Here is a 20,594-nt window from a genome sequence, read left to right as displayed (position 1 = left end):
CAGGTTTGGTGGTGAGATTGGTGCTAGAATGTGCTTGGTCTAGAGAAAGTAAGAAAAAGAACAACTAGATTTCTCACTGCTGATTGCTATCAGGTTTTGGTGACAGATTTCAATTCATTCATTTCCCTGTGTGGGTATAAGAATTTTTCACATTCTTATTAATCTGCCACTCAACCTCATATAAGCCCTTTATTCCCCTATCCATCTTTTCTTGCTACTTTACCTTTGGTGCTCTTTTACAAGTCATGATACTGTTTAATTAATTTATTAGACTCTCAAAATGGTTTGGCTTGAGTTCATATGTGGACTTGCATCTTTTTTGGTTGCCCTGCCACATCAAAGAGGTCTTCCCATTTTTCACCTCCATGGTCTGGTTGATGAAAATTGCGTTCTGATTTTGTCACTGTTTCACAACAAGAAAAGCATTAAGCACACCACAACTTGATAATCTAAATTTTAATCAGTTATATAAGTTTATTGGATTGCTAGATGCTTGTAAGAAACATTATCATAGACACTTCATATGTGGCTGGTTTTCTATTGTTCCCACTAACAAAATCAAGTTACGTAGATCAGCCAAGATGAACCTGCTGTCAGTCATTATTTACATTGGCAGTCATTAAAATCTATAAAAATAGAGCTAATAACCCTTTTTATTGAAATGGATTAAACAACTTCTTTTCCTTGAGTTTATTGGGTTTGCAGATTATCTAGGCTGTAGTTGTGATACAATTCTCTTCTTCTTTCACAGAAAAATAATTGCAAATCTCAGCACTCCCTGATGACTTTAAAATATCAAGTACTCTTCCCCTTAGTTTCCCCTTAGCCAATGAAAACTTTCTCTTCCAATGCTCTCCTGATCAGCTTCCCACATTGCGACCTGCAGAAAATTGAGCTGATCCAAAACTCTTGTTGCCCATATCCTAAATCATACCAAGTCCTGTTCATACACATTTCTCTGCTCGCTGACCTACATTTTCTCCCAGCTGACAACACATTGATTTTAAAATGCTCCTCTTTGTTTCAAATGCCCCCATGGCCTTGCTGTCTCCATATCTGTAATGTCCTCCCATTCAACACTCTCTGAGATCTCTGCACTCCTCCAATTCTGGTTTCTTACACATCCCTGATTTTTTTCACTTCACAATTGGCAGATGTGCCTTCAGCTGCCTCATCCCAAAGCTCTGGAATTCCCTCCCTAAATCTTTCCCTACATTGTTTTCCTCCTTTAAGACATTCCTTAAAACTTAACCAAACTTTTGGTCCACCTGTACTTCAATCTTCTTATGTGACTCAGTGTCAAAACTTGTTTGAAAATGACACCTGTGAAGTACCTTAGTAGGTTTACTATGTAAATGCAAGTTGTTACTGATGACCCATTGATTTAAAACTGGCATAATTATGACTTTTAACTCTTTTAATTGTTGCTTTCAGATTTTGTGAGTATAGCAATCAAAACTGGATACAATGCTCTAAGTGTAAACTCAGCAGTGTCTAATGGATGGTCAGTATCAATTCCATAGGCTTATGCTTTGTGCATTTATTGATGCACAATATAATAGTAGTTACTTTGGTAATCTCAAGTATAATCTTGAGTTCAAGTCCCCAAATACCAATTGGCAAAGACGCTCAAGATCAGGTGGATGAAGAAAAGTAAATACAGTCATACATAAAGAAGTAGAGAGTGGGAATGAGACAGTTACAAGAAGGAATGCAATTCTTTTTGTCTGTTACCAATGCCATTGAAGATTAGCTCATATATATGAGTGAATACGTGGTTTAAATTGTTTTTTCCCTACCATTTGATTGTAGTCTGATGGTCATCATGTATGATGTGGAGGTTTTGTGATTTCTTTTGAGAGGGAAGAAGTATTGCATTCTGTACAACAAAGGATACAATCAATTTTACTATTTAAGAGGCAGATGTATATTGGATTGAGTCACAAGAGCAGCAGTTTTACTTTGGTATTTTTCTATTGAAGGGTGTCAGGAATATTCACACTTTCAAATATGTTCTACACAGATATGATAAATTTCTGCGTTTAGATGGGAATGATTTATTGGTATTTGTTAAGTTCAATACATATTTTGATTTGCAAATCTGACTGCAGTGTGCAGTACATGACGACTGTTGGAGTATCTGAAAGAAATTTTCTCCTCAAATCATACTAGTCTTTTTCTTGCAAATAATTAAATGTCTTTTTGAGTTTCTACCAGCTGGATATGTTACGATTTTAGTCAAACCCAATCAACAAAAGTAGGAGTAGATATGACATAGGCTTGGACTAGTTGGTTGTTTTGTTGACCTGTAATCAATTTTTTGCTTTGTTGATTTTATTGTAACTAGTTGATCTCCCATGGGAAGTTCAGTGTTGTCTTGAGCTCTAGCAGGGTTAGAGAGTGGTGGGATAATTAGATCAAGGCAGAGGAAGGGGAGAAGGGAGGAAGGGGCAATAGAGGGTGTGAAGGGATGGGGGAGGGGTGGAAAGGAGGGAGAGACCAAGAGTGTTAAGAAGAGTGGGTGTGGGGGGAAGAGGGAGAGAAGGAGAAGGGGAATAGATGGATATGAGAAGAAGGGCTTAAAAGGAAAGGGGTGAAGAGATGGGTTGATGAAACTACCTTAGTAGATGGGAATATGAAAATTAGCTCAACAGGGTGGGAGGATATATGAGTGCCTCATTGGGGGAAGTAGGCAGAGGTTTTTTTTTATTCATTCATGGGATGTGAGCATCACTGGCAAAGACAGCCTTTGTTGCCCATCCCAACATTGCCCTTGAGAAACTGGTGGTGAGCTGCCGTCTTGACCCTCTGCAGTCCATCTGGTGTCGGTACACACAAAGTGCTGTTAGGAAGGCAATTCCAGGATTTTTATTCAGCGAGAGTGAAGGAATGGCGATATATTTCCAAGTCAGAAAGGTGTGCGGCTTGGAGGGTAATTTGCAGGTGGTGGTGTTCCCATGCATCTGCTGCCCTCGGCCTTCTAGGTGGGAGAGGTTGCAGGTTTGGAAGGTGCTGACTAAGGAGCCTTGGTGAGTTGCAATAGTGCATCTTGGAGATGGTACACACTGCTGCCACTGTGCATCGGTGGTGGAGGGAGTGAATGTTTTAAGTGGTGGATGGGGTGCCAATCTATCAGGCTGCTTTGTCTTGGAAGATATTGAGTTTCTTGAGTGTTGTTGGAGCTGCACACATGCAGGCAAGTGGAAAATATACCATCATACTCCTAACATGTGCCTTGTAGATGGTGGACAGACTTTGCAGATTCAGATGTTAAGTTATTTGCTGCAGAATTCCCAGCTTCTGACCTGCTCGTGTAGCCATGGTATTTATATGACTGGTCCAGTTACGTTTCTGGTCTATGGTGATCCCCCCCCAGGATGTTGATGGTGGGGGATTCAGTAATGGTAATGCTGTTGAACATTGAGGGGAGATGGTTAGATTCTCTCTTGTTGGAGATGGTCTTTGTCTGGCACTTGTGTGGCCCAAATGTTACTTGCTACTTATTAGCCCATGCCTGAATTTTGTCCAGGTCTTGCTGCATTCGTCCATCGGCTGTTGGAAATCCTGCCCAGTGCCTCAGTGAGGGGATATAGTAGAATGTTTTTGGATAAGCGTAGAGAGAGGGGAAAAGGGGGTTTGGAGCTTTGTCTTTTCAGCAATAAGAACTTTCCAAAGATTTCATCTGCCTAGAAGTCCATTTTTAGTTACCTGGCAAAATCCTAATTTTTTTTGATTCCAAAGTCGTTTTTGTTTGAAAACTAAAAACATATTGAGGCCATTTTTTTTTTGAAAAAGAGAAAGAAGCACACTTCTGCTTATATAAAATAAACGTGGTTCTGAATTCAACCACAGAACAAGCCTTGATCCCATTTCTTTCTGAAGAATCCACTTTCTGAAAGAAAGAAAATGGTAATATGAAATTTTTAAGGTAACAATTTAGCTAAAATTTTGATTAACCTCATATTTGTAGTGGCCCTTTGATATTCTTTGTGAAGGCCTCCATGTATAGCTGTCACATAACGTTAACTCTACCCCATGCTACAGAAAATAACCTCACAGTGCCATCTGCAGTCACAATTGCAGTACAATGTTGTGAGCCACTTAACAATTTTATTATATATAAATGAGTTATAATAATTGAGGAATGTAACTGGAGGTGTTGAAATAAAAATTAAAGAGCTGCGGTATTGTGCCCAATCCTGGACATTGCACTTTAGGAAGGATGTGAAGGCTTTAGAGAGGAAGCAGAAAAGATTTACAAGAGTAGTTCCAGGGATGAGAGATTTCAGTTACGTGGATAGATTGGAGAAGCTGGGGTTGTTCTCCTTAGAGAAGAGAAGGTTGAGAGGTGATTTGATAGATGTGTTCAAAATCAGGAAGGGTCTGGGCAGAGTAGAGAGAAACTGTTCCCATTGGCGAAAGGGTCAAGAACCAGAAGATACAGATTTAAGGTGATTCGCAAAAGAAGCAAAGGCAACACAAGGAAAAACTTTGTTTACACACTGAGTAATTAGGATCAGGAATGCACTGCTTGAGAGTGTGGTGGAGACAGATTCAATTTCGGCTTTGAAAAGGGAATTGGATAAACACCTGAAGAGAAAAAAAATTGCAGGGCTACGCGGAAAGGGAGTGGGACTAGGCAAATTGCTCTTGTAGGGTCAGCACAGTCCCAGTGGTCTGCCTCCTTCTGTGCTGTAACCATTTTATGATTCTATTGTAGCATTAAATGTAATGGTTGGCCGTAGTTTTTTTTTCAATGTATTCTTTTACCATCACAATCACAACAATCAACATCGTTTATCTCTGACTAGGTTCTATTTTTTGCATGTAATGCTGAAATATTTATTTTGTGATAAATCTTTCGAGCAATTCTTCAACAAAATATATTTTTCAAAATAATACAGACTGATGCTTGACTTATAATAGCACCCCAATCCATTTCTTTATAGCTACAGACACCCATTTAAAGGAAACAGTTACATTCTAAAACCACATATTGCCTTAATTTCCCATTAAACTGCAAATCTCAATCATGTGCAATAAATTTAAAATAGAGCAAATCTGGCCAACATTAAACATTTCCTTTCTTCTGTGGCTTTATGTTGGTTGGCACTATTGACTTCCCCACAAGTAGTCACCAGGGGGAATTATATGTCTATGCATCACACTTATCCCAGAAGCAAACTCCAACTATTTTTAGCATGGAAGGGCTTTTATAAAATAACCTGTTTAATCCATCATTGGTATCTTTAAGTAGGAATAACAGGTTAGAAAACAATAAGATCACACTATATATTATTTTTAGATCTCTCCATTATCTCAGGATCTTTAATTGAAAGGGAAGACGAACAGGATTAAAATGGAATAAAAACAGAAGTGCTGGAAATACACATCATGTTTGGCAGCACCTGTGAAGAGAGAAACAGAGTGAATGTTTCAGGTTTGTAGCCTTTCATCAAGTGTGCAAGTTTCAACTTCATTCAAATTCTGGGATTCATGTCTAATGTCTGTTTCCTGAACAGCTTGTATGTATCTTATAATTTTTGTAACATTTGATTCATTTAAGTTACAAAAAAATGCCTTAAGATAGACATTAAATTCACCAAATTATGCCATCATGGAACAGTTCATTGATCTTTCATCTCTTCGGAGTGGAGCATCATGTTTAACTAACTATATTAAGTTCGAAATTTTCCCTAGTGGGACATTGCAACATCAATACGTTTGCTGTTAAGCTGAGATTTTGAAGTAGTGGGCTCAAATCCTATGAAGCACAATATTAGTATGCTGTTACAACAATCAATTTGCATTGGAACTGCGGGATGTGAAATTGAATTGCTAGCCATATTGCCTGCAGTTCCAACCTGTTGGTATACTACATTGATTTATCTGGCATCCAGGGAGCATCCAATTATAGAGGAAGGCATCACTGAAAATAACACGATATAGAGACAGAAGCCACAGAGATATCTTCAAAAATATATTGTGTGACTATCCAACACTAAAGACGCTTCACTCACAGTATCTCACCTAAGGGAAGAGTCATTCGAAGATCCCCTCTGCAACTAATGGTCACATGATCAACCTACAACTGAGGGTGACAGTGGTGGCTGCAACCTCCAATACCAGAAGTGAGAGAGTTGGGAGAGATGATAAAAAAACATGGTCCAAAAGGTGGTTTCTGAGAAGGTTTCTAAAGGTAGAGAAAGAAATAGATAGGGGGAGGAGTCAAGGGATAGCTTTTCAGAGAATGGGACCAAGACAGCTGAAGATTGTGCCACTAATAGTGTGGATAAAAGGCTGGGGTGGGAAGTGGGGATACGCAAGAGGTCACAGCCATAACACCAAAGGAATAGAAGTAAAACTGGAGGAGGTTGCAAAGATAGGCTGCCAATGCACCTAGCATCAGTGTACTCCTGTAGGCTGTCCAATCGAAGTCCTCATCTGAGTAAAACTCATGTGCGACTTCACCCTCCAGGAAGCTGGCACCCAGATGATCCTTTCTCCGTGGCCTGGCTGTAGTCCACTCATGCCCGTGACTCACCAGGCTGAATTTTATGGGCCATCCAGAGACGGGCTAGGAGGCGGAGGGTGGTGCTCATAGAATCGTGACAGGAGGCGGGAGGCAGAGGGCCCATCACCTTCCCATCACATCACAATTTAGTCAGGGGTGGGATAGGCCGACAACGACCTTTCCACCCAGAGGCCAACTGAGGCCCTTAAGAGGCCTATTAACAGCCACTAAAGGGCTTCACCCCCCTGCCGCTAACAGGGTAGCAGGGGGCCGCCGCCATGTGGGGAGTTCAGCCAGTAAAATGAGGCAACCTCCCTGCTGGCTTGGGATGGAGGGACTCTCCTCCATGGACAATCTGTGACCTATGGGGGGGTCTCCGCCAACAAACAACCCACCTCCCTGGACCACCCCATCCCCCTGTACTCAATGCCCACCCTACCCCTCACTATCGCTGGGGCCTGCTGGACTGGCCCTGATGACCCCCCCCCCCCCCTCACTTACTTCAGTTCCGGGTCTCCAGCGCTGGGTGGCACTGTCGATACTGATGAGCTGCTGGCCCTGTGATTGGCCAGCAGCTCTTGAAGGCAGGATCCCTGTCTTTAAAGGGATGGAGATCTCAGTGCCAGGATGTTAATTGGCCTGGCGCCGCAGAATTGCTCTGGGGCGGGGGTGGGGGTGCCAGGGATCCAAATGGCCGAGGCAGGATTCCCCCCACCTTATCAGCCTGGCGCTGGGAACCCCACCGGCGCCACTAAATTCAGCCCACCACGTACAGATCCTGCCTTTATGCTACTCTCTAAAGTTTGTACAGTGCCTATATCTGAGCTGGTGGCTGTGAGTGTCAGATTAATCAACAGTATTTCTTCATTCTCAGTCTCTTCATCTAGGTTTTCAGCCTCCCACTGGCTTTCTAAGTGGCACTTGGTGTGTATCTGAATGCGTAAAGGCAGGACAGGGTTGGGATGAGGAAAGGGGAGAGGAACCAAGAGGTGTATGGTTACACCATCTGCAGCTTGTGCATCCTAACAGATTGCAGGATGTAGGTGAAGTGGTATTTCACAAGATGCATTAGGCAGGAACATACATGTCACCCTGGGAGGTTTCAGCCATGCTGCTGGCCACAGCCTCAGTTATGACTGCTCCATTTATTCTCAGCACCTTTTCCTTTTTGGGGGTGAGCGCATGCAGCAGTGCCTGCTACCCGCCGGTTAGCTGCTGCTGCCGTCTAATATGGGCCACCTTATAGTGCAAAAAAAGAGGGAAGTCCATGAGTGAGTGTGGTGCAATGTGCTTTGGTAATGTGCCTTCCACTGTTAAATAACTGGTATTGTGTACGAGCTGTGAGACGCAAGTGTGCGGCCTCCAGCAGTGTTACCTGTGTGAGGGTCTGGTGAAATGTAGGATTGTTACGTTTGAACCATGGTTGGCAGAGACAGTTGGTAGGTTATTGATGGTGTGTGGAACTTGAGCAGTGTGTGAGGCTGTTGGTGCAGTTGATAGGAGATGGCAGGTAAGGATACATTTACTGACCTTGTCCACTCATGTGAGCTCATTGAACTTCTTTCGGTACTGCATCCAGGTCCTCAAGGCTACACTGTTAGCATTAACTGCTACGGCTACCTGCTCCCATTGCCTTCCCAGTATCTGCCTGGTGGGCCTCCTAGCCCCCTAAGGGAAGAGGACCTCCCTCATTCTGAGCACCTCCTGCACCAAGGTCATCAGCATGGCATCCGAGAACCTTGGGACACGCTCTCTGGCTTCTTGTGCTATTTTTGTAGCTTCCTCCTGGTCTTCCACTCCTCCACAACCAGCTTCAGCTCCTGCTGCAGCCAGAATGCACCTTGCCTTTAATAGGTGCAGCCTGCCTTTAAGTAGTACAGATTAGCTTTAAGTGGTGCGACCCTTGTACGATCTTGGGCCGTGCACTGAGGCACGCAGCCACTGAGCAGCACGTTCAGTGCCAGGCCGCACACCAGATCATTATAATTAGCAGGCAGCACAAGGTTTGCGTGCTGCCTGCATGACTTTGAAAGGGTGTGGGGTAATCATGCTTCTTGATCCATATGCCTGATTTCAGGGGATATCCAAGTTAGTCCTCTCAAACTTTACATCACATCAGATGTGAGAGCCTAATCCTTGTGACTGAAATTAATGATGTTAATTAGATTTTGTTCTATTCCAGAACGACTGTCATACTGAGCAGCTATATCAACAACAATAACTTGCAATTATATAGCATCTTTAACATAGTACAAATGACCAAAGGTGCTTCTCTGGAGCAATGATCAAACATGATTTCACACAAAGAGATATTGGGACAGGTGGCCAAAAGCTTGGCCAAAGAAGTAGGTCAAAGAGGAATATCTTAAAGGAGTGAGAGGTAGAGAGGCGGAGAGGTTTCGGGAGGGGATTCAGAGCTTAGGGTCCAGGCAGCTGAAGGCACAGCCGCCGACGTTGGAACAATTAAAATCAAGGATTCGCAAGAGGCCAGAATTAGAGGAGTGCAGAAATCACAGAGGATTGTAGGACTGGAGGAGGATACAGAGATAGTGAGAGGCAAAGCCATGGAGGGATTTGAAAATCATAACTGGGAAGGGATGCACATTGCGCCTCTGGGTGATGCAGCTTACTCAATACTTAGGCTGGATCTACACATACGGCCAATGGCTGCAGATAATGGAAAGTGCTCTATTTTAGGCTGCCCTCTGCACACCTCATCGAACTCTAGTACTGGCTCATGTACTGGAGCTGAAACTTGGCTAAGGGTGATGTATTCCTCTGCAGTGGTTTATTGTGTATTTCTGATTGCATCTGAAAATATATTAACAGGAAGACATTTTTATGTCCTTTCAAGTCATCGAACATATTATTTCATGAATGAATACAAGTCGAACTCCCATTACTCAAGGTGAATTGAAGCATGGATTTATTTCACAAGCCCTGACATCAACTATCTCATTTTGCTCCTGGCAGGACAAGAAATGTGAAACCTTCCATAAAATGGTTTCTCTCATCTCTCTTTGTGAGTCCTTCTCTCAATAAGATCTCTCCTCCTGCGACATTTGTCCTCAAGAAAGTCTCTCTTCCTATTTTCCCCTCGCTGCCTCAACAGGGTCTTTTTTCTTGTCTGTGCTCTCAGGTGGATGTTTAAAGATCCCATGACACTATTCAAGGAAAAGAGTGGAGTCCTCCCCAGTTTTCTGCCCAATATTTATCCCTCAAACAGCACCTAAGACAGATTATCTGGTCATTAATTTCATTGCTATTTGTGGGAGTTTGCTGTGTGAAAATTGGTTGCCATGTTTCTTACATCACGACAGTATCTACACTTCTAACGCCCTTTGGGATGTTCTGAGGTCATGATGGGTGAAATATGAACGCAAGTCTTTTCTTCTTTTTCACAACAGAGTACCTACCTCTATGTCTTCTCGGATCGACTCAAAAGGTCGGTCTTTTTTGCCACTGCTGAAAAATGGGGGGTGGTGGGGGGGGCCTGATTTTCCTTCCGGGGTCGGGAAACCGATATCAGGATTGTTTCTGGGTCCTGACCACGCTTCTGGGATAGGAGGGGCTCGGTGGTAAGTAGTCACAGGCCACGATTTTCACCGAGATGGCCTGTTAATTAGATGGAGAGTGGGTTGGGTGTCCAATTAGTGACCACGGGAATAGAGGCGGGACTGAACGAGCGCAGGCCCAATTTTAACAGACCACGACAGCCATTACTGTGTACACATTTAACTTCACGAGAATGCAAGTGATCCCAGAAAAAGGGAGAGGACTGGCGCCGGGGCAGGGCTGCCCCTCGCCTCTCCAACGCTGACTTAGAGGTCCTTCGCGAGGCAGTGAGGGAGAGAAGAGTGTCCTTTTTCCAAAGGATGGCAGGTGAAGGCCACCCTCCCGAACAAAGTTGGCATGGATTGAGGTGGCTGAGACTGTCAGCAGACAGAGTATGGTCAGGAGGAACTGGGTTCAGTGCCGGAAAAGGTTCAATGACCTTATTCGCTCTGGCAAGGTGAGTGCAACACCAGACCAGGCTTGTGGATATTCAACCTCCATCAGACACCAGCTGAGGAACCCGAGGGTGCTTACTGCTGTTGAACATGGGAGGAATGTGTGCCCAGGGTATCCACTGACCTCTCAGCAAGACTTATAGCCACAGTGCTGTGAAGATTTGCCAGCATTGATATATGCAGATTCTTATGTCAATGAGCCATTGGCATTGGTCACAGAAGCCAGCAGTGCCTCATCTCTCTCTCCCATTTGTCCTTGCTGGAAACAAGGGCTCACAACACCCCAGATAGCACCCTGACGGGAGGAGGAATGTACCATCTCCATATTGTGACTGCCATGAAGGAGGGAGTCATGGAGTCACAAGTGTTGCACCGAGCAGGGATGGATATTCCTGGTGGAGAGGGTGATTAGATATTGCAATCTGTAGACGAAGCAGGTGGAGTGCACAACTCCCCAGCCAACAGCACGCCAAAGACTCAGCTGTATTGGGAAGCCTCACTGCAGAGGTTCTGGTCTCATGATCTTTTCTTGTGTCTCCCACAGGTACGTGGAGAGGGAAGGACAGTATCTTGTGCCAGCACCGGGACAAGAGCTGGGAACAAAACATCAGAGCAAGCACTGTTGTATCTCACAAACGCACTCTCCACCAGTGCAGATACAATCACCTCAGTGGGCCCTTAAGTACAATTATATAATGTTACGACCGAAGTGGGAGCAATGCACTGTCAATTCATTCCACGGGTCGCAGCATATTATTAAAGTTTTCCCACCCAACTGGAAAACAGCCAAATTAAACACTCTAGTAACCCCAGAATAAAACAGACCAAACCAGCTATCTTTAGATAACAACAAATTAACTATTTATTAGAATTAATCTTAAACACCATTAAGATAAACCTATGTCTAAAGACCTTATTTTAACCTAACTCCTCCATTCACACACATACACTCAACGATCAATGGTTAACCTAATTTTTTTAAAAGAATGATGTTTTAAAAATTAGCTGTTTCTTAAGAATAAATAAATAACTGGGTTGTTGGTCTTTGTGCGTTACGTTCTTGATGGGTGAAGTATCCTGGGGTAAAAATAAACAAATGCCACTCGAAGTCTCCACACTGATTTGATGAAACAGTCTCTTGGTAGATAGGCATTCAAAGCACTTCAGCTGCAATAGGAATCATACCGTTCTTTCAAAGATGAGCACAGCAATAGGTCGACTTGAATTTTTCAAAACCGACAATCTCTCAGTCAAAACTTTACTGCGAATTCCAGAAAACACAATCAATCAGTCAAGGGAGAGTCAATCATGAAGCAAAAGTTCTTAGATTGGAAGTAAAGAAAAGGAATTTTGCTATCTCCAGCAATACAAATGGTCTCTTCAAAGGGTTTTTTTCCCTCCTGAGGCAATTAACACAGCCTGTAGCTCATTGTAGAATTTCTGCTGAGAGAAATAGACAGCTCTTTCCTTCAGTAAGCATGCTTTGCTGGTGTCTCTTTAAACTGGTTTTAGCTGGTTTTACACGCAGTTAAAATGAAGCATTATACCATGTGACCTCCTCACTCTCCTGCTTTCACCTTGGTAACAAATGCAGCTGTGGCACACTGTTCTCAGAAACCTAAAACTTCTCTCTCCGTCTCAAAGGTACACTGTTTTTAACAGTCTTAATAGAGGAGGAAAAAATACAGTTCCGTGACACATCCACCCTTGGCAAAATGAAATGTCATTCTTAAAAATGTGTTTCATTCTTTCTTTCTTTCTTTTGGGCCTCCTTATCTCGAGAGACAATGGATACGCGCCTGCAAGAAACTGGGAAAAAACACTAACTTTTTTCACATTCACACACCATTCACCCTACTGATAATTTTCTTTGTACCATCACCATCCAAATAACTTAACATGGTTAAATTTGTGACAAACGTTGGCAATAACATTCTTTTTCCCTGAAATATGGACAATTTTGAAATGATAAGGCTGTAACAACAAACTCCATCTAAATATTCTAGCATTTCGGTTTTTAAATTTTTTCACAAGCGTTATCGGGTTATGGTCAGTGTATATTAGTGTTTCCTTATAGTCTTAGCGGATATAGTCTTCAAAATGATTGACAGCCAGCCAAAGTCCTAATGTTTCATTTTCGACAGTGGAATACTTTTTATGATGGCAATTTAGTTTTCTTGAAAAGTACCCTACTGGTTTCTCTATGCCCGATTCGTCATCCTGCAATAGAATTGCACCAACTCCCAGGTCGCTAGCATCAATTGCTATTTTAAAGGGATTAGCAAAATTTAGAGCAGCCAACACTGGTTCATTAGTTAAGATTGCCTTTAGCTTTTCAAAAGCTGCCTGGCATTCATCTGACCATACTACTTTGTTTTTCTTTTTTTGTAACAAATCGGTTAATGGAGCAGCCACAGTACTAAAATTCCATACAAAATTTCCTGTAAAAACCGCACATCCCTCAAAACCTCATTATTTCCCATTTAGATTTAGGGATAGGGAACTCCATTAAGGCTTGTACCTTTGCCGTTTTTGGTAATACCTATCCTTGCCCTGCTATGCATCCGAGGTAAGTTACTCTTGCTTTTCCGAATTCACGTTTTGCCAGAATAAGTCCACTGCTTGTAGATTTTTTAAAACAGAATTTTTATTTGGTTTAAGTGTTCTTGCCAAGTGTTACTGTTTATTAGTACATCATCGAGATACACTACACAGTTGGGAACATTGGCTACCACCTGATTCATTAATCTTTGAAAAGTAGCTGGGGCATTTTTAGCCCGAATGGCATCACCCGGCACTGATAAAGACCGTCAGGTGTTACACCATCAGGTGATATCTCTTTGGCTCGAGGAGTCAAAGGAACTTGCCAGTATCCCTTTAACAAGTCGATATTGGTAAGAAACCTAGCACTGCCCACTCTGTTGATAGAGTCTTCTAAATGCAGAATTGGGTAGGATTCTGCCTTTGTTACTGCATTGACTTTTCTGTGGTCTATACATAATTGGGCCGACCTACCAGGTTTAGGCATTAAGACCATCAGCGAATTCCAGATGCTCTGACTAGGCTCAACTAAGCTGCCCTCCAGCATGCATTTGATCTCTGCCTTTACTAGGGCGTGTCCGTCTGGACTTAAGTGGCAAGGATGTTGTTTGAAAGGAATGGTTCCCCCCTATACCCACATCATGTGTGGTTAAGTTTGTACATCCCGGCTTATCCCTACAGCCTCTTTTAAATGTTGTGAAAAGCCTGGTTAGGTCTTCATGTTGTTTTGCCTCTAAGTGCAAAAATATATTGTCCAATTTTCCTAGCCAATTTGTATTCGCTAATCTGATAGATGGAGGTGCAATCTGAGAATTCAATGCCTCCTTCTGCCTCATCCTCACTATCCTTTTGCTTCTCAACAGTCCTGATTACCTGACATATGTATACTGGCTTATCCTCCTCCCTGCGATAACATTGCTTAAACATATTGATGTGACATAACCGGTTCTTCTTCCGGCAATTAGGGGTGTCAATCAAGTAATCTACCTTACCCACTCTTTTAACCACTCTATATGGGCCACTGAACCGTGCTTTTAACGGTTCCCCCTGTAGCGGTATCAACACCAATACTTCATTCCCCGGTTGAAAATTGTTGGCTTATACATGTTTTGGTCTTCTGAATTCCTCTATGCCCTACAAAAGAATGTCATGTGCTAACCATAATAATCCCTGTTGATATTTAGGTGGTATTACCCCTGAAATAATCAAGAGTGCCAAGCCTGCTATACTCTCAGCACTACATGAACTGCTATGCCTGTGCTGGGACGAGGGAGCAGTACCCCAGGACATGCGCGATGCCAACATCATCACCCTCTATAAAAACAAAGGTGACCACGGTGACTGCAACAACTACCGTGGAATCTCCCTGCTCAGCATGGTGGGGAAGGTCTTTGCTCGAGTCGCTCTGAACAGGCTCCAGAAGCTGGCCGAGTGCGTCTACCCTGAGGCACAGTGTGGCTTTCGTGCAGAGAGATCGACTATTGACATGCTGTTCTCCCTTCGTCAGATACAGGAGAAATGCCGTGAACAACAGATGCCCCTCTACATTGCTTTCATTGATCTCACCAAAGCCTTTGACCTCGTCAGCAGACGTGGTCTCTTCAGACTACTAGAAAAGATCGGATGTCCACCAAAGCTACTAAGTATCATCACCTCATTCCATGACAATATGAAAGGCACAATTCAACATGGTGGCTCCTCATCAGAGCCCTTTCCTATCCTGAGTGGTGTGAAACAGGGCTGTGTTCTCGCACCCACACTTTTTGGGATTTTCTTCTCCCTGCTGCTTTCACATGCGTTCAAATCCTCTGAAGAAGGAATTTTCCTCCACACAAGATCAGGGGGCAGGTTGTTCAACCTTGCCCGTCTAAGAGCGAAGTCCAAAGTACGGAAAGTCCTCATCAGAGAACTCCTCTTTGCTGACGATGCTGCTTTAACATCTCACACTGAAGAATGCCTGCAGAGTCTCATCGACAGGTTTGCGTCTGCCTGCAATGAATTTGGCCTAACCATCAGCCTCAAGAAAACGAACATCATGGGGCAGGATGTCAGAAATGCTCCATCCATCAATATTGGCGACCACGCTCTGGAAGTGGTTCAAGAGTTCACCTACCTAGGCTCAACTATCACCAGTAACCTGTCTCTAGATGCAGAAATCAACAAGCGCATGGGTAAGGCTTCCACTGCTATGTCCAGACTGGCCAAGAGAGTGTGGGAAAATGGCGCACTGACACGGAACACAAAAGTCCGAGTGTATCAGGCCTGTGTCCTCAGTACCTTGCTCTATGGCAGCGAGGCCTGGACAACGTATGCCAGCCAAGAGCGACGTCTCAATTCATTCCGTCTTCGCTGCCTTCGGAGAATGCTTGGCATCAGGTGGCAGGACTATATCTCCAACACAGAAGTCCTTGAAGCGGCCAACACCCCCAGCTTATACACACTACTGAGTCAGCGGCGCTTGAGATGGCTTGGCCATGTGAGCCGCATGGAAGATGGCAGGATCCCCAAAGACACATTGTACAGCGAGCTCACCACTGGTATCAGACCCACCGGCCGTCCATGTCTCCGTTATAAAGACGTCTGCAAACGCGACATGAAATCGTGTGACATTGATCACAAGTCGTGGGAGGCAGTTGCCAGCATTCGCCAGAGCTGGCGGGCAGCCATAAAGACAGGGCTAAATTGTGGCGAGTCGAAGAGACTTAGTAGTTGGCAGGAAAAAAGACAGAGGCGCAAGGGGAGAGCCAACTGTGCAACAGCCCCAACAAACAAATTTCTCTGCAGCACCTGTGGAAGAGCCTGTCACTCCAGAATTGGCCTTTATAGCCACTCCAGGCGCTGCTTCACAAACCACTGACCACCTCCAGACGCGTATCCATTGTCTCTCGAGATAAGGAGGCCCAAAAGAAAAGAAGAAAGAATTTAGGTGGTACCACTATCTGTTCAACAACTGTCCAGTCTTCACCCACAGGTGTACGATACAGTCTCCATTTCCTCCTCAAAACCCCGTTTCCCATATAATAGCCTTCTGGAACTCCTTTTGCCTCATCTTCTGTCAGAGCCGTCTGTGCTATTTGCTATAACTCTGGATCAGCTTGCTGTGCTTCAATGAAAGAAGATCTGTTAAGCATCTCATTTGAATTATCTAAATCCCCAAATAAGGTTTCAGATACCTGTTTGTGGTGCCACTTTTACCTCCGACAATGGATCCTGTTTAGCCATTGCTCGGGTGACTACGCGCCCAGGAATTTTTCCTGGAACTTGTTCCTGTAATTGTTCCAAATCTCTAACTTCACTTGGTTCCTCTGTAATTATAGGAGAAACTGACACTTTTGATCATTTCCTAAGAGTAGATCAATTCACTTTGCTGGCAAACTGTGAACCACTTACACAGTTACCATCCTAAATATTAAGTTACTCTCTAGACGTACTTTACATGAAGGTATGGGTATATAATCCCTGCCAATTCCATGAACTAAAACTTTAGTGTTCAAGGCGCTCTCTGGTGAAAACTTTATATCTTTCCCCAGCAAGAGTGTTTGGGTTGCTCCTGTATCCCTTAGTATAATGATAGGCTTTCCTGCCTCACTTAAAGGATATGGAGTTACTTTACCCTTAGACAAAAATTTATCATAACTTTCGGGGTATCTTATTCTTAACCTCTACACTCACTTTAGTTTTTGTATCTGGTTTTACAGCTGACGTTAAACCTAAAGTCTGGTCTGCTATACTCTCAGTCAGAGTCTTTTTCTCTGCATTAGCTTTGCGTACCCCAACAGGTCCTATGGATTTACCTCGCAATTTCCAGCATTTTGAACGAAGATAGACTCATATAGTTATACAGCACAGAAACAGGCCCTTCGGCCCATCGTGTCTATGCCGGCCATACAGCACCCAACTATTTTAATCCCATATTCCTGCATTTGGCCCGTAGCCCTGTATGCTATGGTGTTTCAAGTGGTCATCTAAATACTTCTTAAATGTTGTGAGGGTTCCTGCCTCCACCACCTTTTCAGGCAGTGCATTCCAGATTCCAACCACCCTCTGGGTGAAAAAATGTTTTCTCAAATCTCCCCTAAACCTCCTGCCCCTTACCCTAAATCTATGCCCCCTGGTTCTTGACCCCTCCGCTAAGGGAAAAAAGTTTCTTCCTATCTAACCTATCAATGCCCCGCATAATCTTGTATACCTCAATCATGTCACCCCTCAGCCTTCTCTGCTCCAAGGAAAATAACCCTAGCCTTTTCAGTCTCTCTTTATAGCTGAAATGCTCCAGCCCAGGCAACATCCTGGTGAATCTCCTCTGCACCCTCTCCAGTGCACTCACATCCTTCCTATAGTGTGGTGACCAGAACTGAACACAGTACTCCAGCTGTGGCCTAACTAGTGTTTTATATAGCTCCATCATAACTTCCCTGCTCTTATATTTTATGCCTCAGCTAATAAAGGCAAGTATCCCATATGCCTTCCTAACCACCTTATCTACCTGTGCTGCTGCCTTCAGTGATCTATGGACATGTACACCAAGGTCCCTCTGACTTTCTGTACTTGCTAGGGTCCTACCATCCATTGTGTATTCCCTTGCCTTGTTAGTCCTCCCAAAATGCATTACCTCACACTTTTCAGGATTAAATTCCATTTGCCACTGCTCTGCCCATCTTACCAGCCTATCTATATCTCCCTGTAATCTAAGGATTTCCTCCTCAATATTTACAACACCACCAATTTTCGTGTCATCTGCGAACTTACTGATCATACCTTCTATATTCACGTCTAAGTCATTAATGTACAGTACAAACAGCAAGGTTCCCAGCACCGATCCTTGTGGTACACCACTGGTCACAGGCTTCCAATCACAAAAACAACCCTCGACCATCACCCTCTGCCTCCTGCCACCAAGCCAATTTTGGATCCAATTTGCCAAATTGCCCTGGATCCCATGGGCTCTTACCTTCTTAACCAATCTCCCATGCGGGACCTTATCAAAAGCCTTACTGAAATCCATGTATACTACATCTACAGCTTTACCCTCATCGACACAACTAGTCACCTCCTCGAAAAATTCAATCAAGTTAGTTAGACACGATCTCCCCCTAACAAGGCCATGCTGACTATCCCTGATTAATCCCTGCCTCTCCAAGTGGAGATTATTCCTGACCCTCAGAATTTTTTCCAATATTTTCCCAACCACTGATGTTAGACTCACCGGCCTGTAATTACCTGGTTTATTCCTACTACCCTTCTTGAATAATGGTACCATATTCGCTGTCCTCCAGTCCTCTGGTACCTCACCTGTGGCCATAGAGGATTTGAAAATTTGTGTCAGAGCCCCTGCTATCTCCTCCCTTACCTCACATAGTAGCCTGGGATACATCTCATCTGGGCCTGAGAATTTATTCACTTTTAAGTCCACTAAAACAGCTAATATTTCCTCCCTTTCTATGCTAATATGTTCAAGTATATCACAATCCCCCTCCCTGATTGCTACACCTACATCGTCCTTCTCCATAGTGAACACCGATGAAAAGTAATCATTTAAAACCTCACCTATGTCCTCCGGCTCCACACAAAGATTGCCATGTTGGTCCCTAATGGGCCCTACTCTTTCCTTGGTTATCCTCTTACCCTTAACATACTTATAAAACGCCTTGGGATTTTCCATTATCTTGCCCGTCAGTGTGTTTTCATGCCTCCTCTTCACTCTCCTAATTACTTTTTTAAGAGCCACCCTACACTTTCTATACTCCTCTAGTGCGTCTGCTGTTTTCAGCGCTTAGGATCTGCCGTAAGCCTCCTTTTTTTTTCCTGATCCAATGCTCTATATCCCTTGACATCCAGGGTTCCCTGGGCCTGTTAGTCCTACCCTTCACCTTAACAGGTACATGTTGGCTCTGGACTCTTACTATTCCCACTTTGAATGACTCCCACTGATGTGATGTAGACTTTCCTACAAGTAGCTGCTCCCAGTCCACTTTGGCCAGATCTTGTTTTATCATATTGAAATCGGCCTTCCCCCAATTCAGTACCTTTTTTCTAGTCCATCTTTGTCCTTTTCCATAACTACCTTAAATCTTACAGAGTTATGATCACTATCCCCAAAAAGCTCCCCCATTGACACTTCTACCACTTGTCCGGCTTCATTCCCTAGGATTAGGTCCGGTCCTGCCCCTTCTCTTGTAAGACTTTTTACATACTGGCTCAAAAAGCTCTTCTGTATGCAATTTAAGAATTCCGCCCCTTTTAAGCCTTTTGCACTAAGACTATCCCAGTTAATATTGGGGACGTTGAAATCCCCTACTATTATTCCCCTATTATTTTTACACCTCTCTGAGATTTGCCTACATATCTGCTCCTCTATCTCTTCCTGACTGTTGGGAGGCCTGTAGTACACACCCAGCCAAGTGATTGCCCCCTTTTTGTTTTTAAGTTCTACCCAAACGGCCTCATTTGAGGAACCTTCTAAGATGTCATCCCTGCTTACTGCAGTAATTGACTCCTTGATCAACAGTGTAATGCCACCTCCTCTTTTATCCTCTCCACTGTCGTGCCTGAAGATTCTATACCCTGGAATATTGAGCTGCCAGTCCTGCCCCTCCCTCAACCATGTCTCTGTGATAGCAATAATATCATAATCCCATGTGCTAATCAATGCCCTCAATTCATCTGTCTTACTAGTAAGACTCCTTGCATTGAAATAGATGCAATCCAACCTTGCATTTTTCCCTTGTGCCTTACCAGGTCTATATTCACTCTGTCTGCCAAGCAGACTCACTTTCTGTTCTTTATTACCCCTACTGTACCTCCACTCAGTATCCCATCCCCCTGCCAAATTAGTTTAAACCCCCCCCAACTGAACTAGCAAATCTCCCAGCAAGGATGCTTGTCCCATTCCGGTTCAGGTGCAACCCGTCCAACATGTACAGGTCCCACCTTTGCCAGAAACAGACCCAGTGATCCAGGAAACTAAAGCCCTCCCTCCTGCACCCTCACCTCAGCCATGCAGTCATCTGCTCTATACTTCTATTTCTAAACTCACTAGCACGTGGCACAGGGAGTAATTCAGAGATTACAACCTTAGAGGTCCTGCTTTTTAATCTGCTACTTAGCTCCCTAAATTCTTGTTGGAGGACCTCATCCCTTTTTTACCTATGTCGTGGGTACAAATGTGTACCACAACCTCTGGCTGCTTACCCTCTCCCTTCAGAATGCCCTGCAGCCGCTCCGTGACATCCTTGACCCGAGCACCAGGGAGGCAACATATCATCCTGGAGTCACGTTTGCGGCCACAGAAACGCCCATCTGTACCCCTAACGATAGAATCCCCTATCTCTATATCTCTTCCACTCTTTTTTCCTCCCTGCTGTGCAGCAGAGCCATCCTTGGTGCCACAGACCTGGCTGTTGCTGCTTTCCCCTGGGAGGTCATCCCCCCCCAACAGTATCCAAAGTGGTATATCTGTTTCAGAGGGAAATGGCCACAGGGGACTCCTGTACTATCTGCCTGCATCTACTACTCTACCTGGTGGTCAC

Source organism: Heterodontus francisci, chromosome 15, assembly GCF_036365525.1.
Source record: "Heterodontus francisci isolate sHetFra1 chromosome 15, sHetFra1.hap1, whole genome shotgun sequence".
Taxonomy (NCBI): Eukaryota; Metazoa; Chordata; class Chondrichthyes; order Heterodontiformes; family Heterodontidae; genus Heterodontus; species Heterodontus francisci.
Note: the sequence above shows the minus strand (reverse complement) of the source record.